This window comes from Nerophis ophidion, linkage group LG18 (genome assembly GCF_033978795.1).
Source record: "Nerophis ophidion isolate RoL-2023_Sa linkage group LG18, RoL_Noph_v1.0, whole genome shotgun sequence".
NCBI lineage: Eukaryota > Metazoa > Chordata > Actinopteri > Syngnathiformes > Syngnathidae > Nerophis > Nerophis ophidion.
This window is the reverse complement of record NC_084628.1, coordinates 43,795,346-43,797,845: the sequence shown is the minus strand read 5'-3', so window position 1 is coordinate 43,797,845 and position 2,500 is coordinate 43,795,346. Positions and strand designations below refer to the sequence as shown.

Sequence of the window (2,500 nt, the reverse complement as noted above, 5' to 3'; positions counted from 1 at the left end):
CTGTGTTGAAAATAAAAGAAAAACCTAATAAAAATGTATCACTTTATGAATGGGGCACCCTTTGGATACCAAATATATTTATTGGTATTTTATTTATATTTTCACTGTTATTACTCAAAAAATATAAAGTAATTAAAATCAATGGTGTCCAGCATTATTGATCTTTTAGGGCTTCAATTACTAAATACTGCATATTTCAGTTTTACTCCCAAAAAAATTGGTAGTAGTTTTTGACAGAAAAGCCATAAAACATTTTTTTGCATTACTTTATATCAACATGAAGTTCATATACACCAGGGGTCACCAACGCGGTGCCCGTAAGGACCAGATGAGTCGCCCGCTGGCCTGTTCTAAAAACAGTGAGCTGCCTCTATTTTTTAAATTGTATTTATTTACTAGCAAGCTGGTCTCGCTTTGCTCGACATTTTTAATTCTAAGAGAGACAAAACTCAAATAGAATTTGAAAATCCAAGAAAACATTTTAAAGACTTGGTCTTCACTTGTTTAAATAAATTCATTAATTTTTTTACTTTGCTTCTTATAACTTTCAGAAAGACAATTTTAGAGAAAAAATACAACCTTAAAAATGATTTTAGGAGTTTTTTAAAAATATACCTTTTTACCTTTTTAATTCATTCCTCTTCTTTCCTGACAATTTAAATCAATGTTCAAGTAATGTTTTTTTATTATTGTAAAGAATAATAAATACATTGTAACTTAATTCTTCATTTTAGCTCCTATTTTTTTGACGAAGAATATTTGTGAAATATTTCTTCAAATTTATGATTGAAATTCAAAAAAAATATTCTGGCAAATCTAGAAAATCTGTCAAATCAAATTTAAATCTTATTTCAAAGTCTTTTGAATTTCTTTTAAAATTTTTGTTCTGGAAAATCTAGAAGAAATAATGATTTGTCTTTGTTAGAAATATAGCTTGGTCCAATTTGATATATATTCTAACAAAGTGCAGATTGTATTTTAACCTATTTAAAACATGTCATCAAAATTCTAAAATTAATCTTAATCAGGAAAAATTACTAATGATGTTCCAAAAATAATTTTTTGAATTTTTTCAAAAAGATTCGAATTAGCTAGTTTTTCTCTTCTTTTTTCGGTTGAATTTTGAATTTTAAAGAGTCGAAATTGAAGATAAACTATGTTTCAAAATTGAATTTTCATTTTTTTCCTGTTTTCTCCTGTTTCAAACCTTTCAATTAAGTGTTTTTTCATCATTTATTCTCTACAAAAAACCTTCCGTAAAAGGAAAAAAATGTATGACGGAATGACAGACAGAAATACCCTTTTTTTTTATATGTATAGATTTATTTATTAAAGGTAAATTGAGCAAATTGGCTATTTCTGGCAATTTATTTAAGTGTGTATCAAACTGGTAGCCCTTGGCATTAATCAGTACCCAAGAAGTAGCTCTTGCTTTCAAAAAGGTTGGTGACCCCTGCTATAGAGATTTATTGTAAGCGTTAAATAAAAAATGATAATAATAATAATTTGTCTTATTTTTAATATTTTAATGCAGGGGTCGGGAACCTTTTTGGCTGAGAGAGCCAAGAATCCGAATATTTTAAAATGTATTTCCGTAAGAGCCATATCATATTTTTTTAACACTGAACACCACTAAACGCATGCATTTTTAAGTAAGACCAACATTTCTAGAGTATAATAGGTCTCTTATTCTTTGTAATAACATTGTTATTCTGAAGCTAACTGTGGAGGGGGCGTGGCCTGTGGCCCTGCAGTGAACTGGGGTGTGCCAGGACCGGCCTCTAAATCAGCGACAGGTGTGTAGACGGCCCACCTGGGCCTTGTTACCTAATCACCTGTCACTCTGTTATAAGCTCCCTCCATCAGTGTGTGAATGTGTGTGTGAATGGGTGAATGTGGAAGTAGTTTCAAAGCGTTTTGAGTACCTTGAAGGTAGAAAAGCGCTATACAAGTACAACCCATTTATTTATTTATTTATAAGCAGCAGCCAGGAGGAGGGACGGGGTTGGGGCTGGAGCCAGAGCGCGAGCGAAAACGAAAGAGAAAAATACAATTGCTGGAAAGCAACTGAGAGACTTATTGAAAAATAAAACAATATTGTAACCCTGAAACAGGCTCTCATGTTGGTGCTTGGTGGTCTGACAAACCCCAGGAGGGCAAGCCCCACACTAACCAATAATAAATACATAACTTCTTACCATTAACGCAACTTCTTGAACAGGTGCGGTAGAAACGGATGGATGGATTAAAAATGCATGAGAATGTTTTATATTTTGAACATTATTTTTAACACTGTGATTACAAGTGGAATTATTCATTATTTATCATGTTAAGCAACGTCAGCTCAGATTTATCAGAGAGCCAGATGCAGTCATCAAAAGAGCCACATCTGGCTCTAGATCAGGGGTGCCCATTACGTCGATCGCGAGCTGTCAGTCGATCTCCAGCCAGGCTTTTAAAAAAAATAGAGTGATCATCAATCTTCACCAAGACGTCACTT

At 32.7% G+C, this 2,500-nt stretch overlaps 1 protein-coding gene across 1 annotated transcript in view; it reads left to right on the top strand.

The window, feature by feature from the left end:
* LOC133537324 (syntaxin-1A-like) overlaps positions 1 to 2,500 on the top strand; it is a 191,845-nt gene that overhangs the window by 137,133 nt on the left and 52,212 nt on the right. The window lies entirely within an intron of this gene.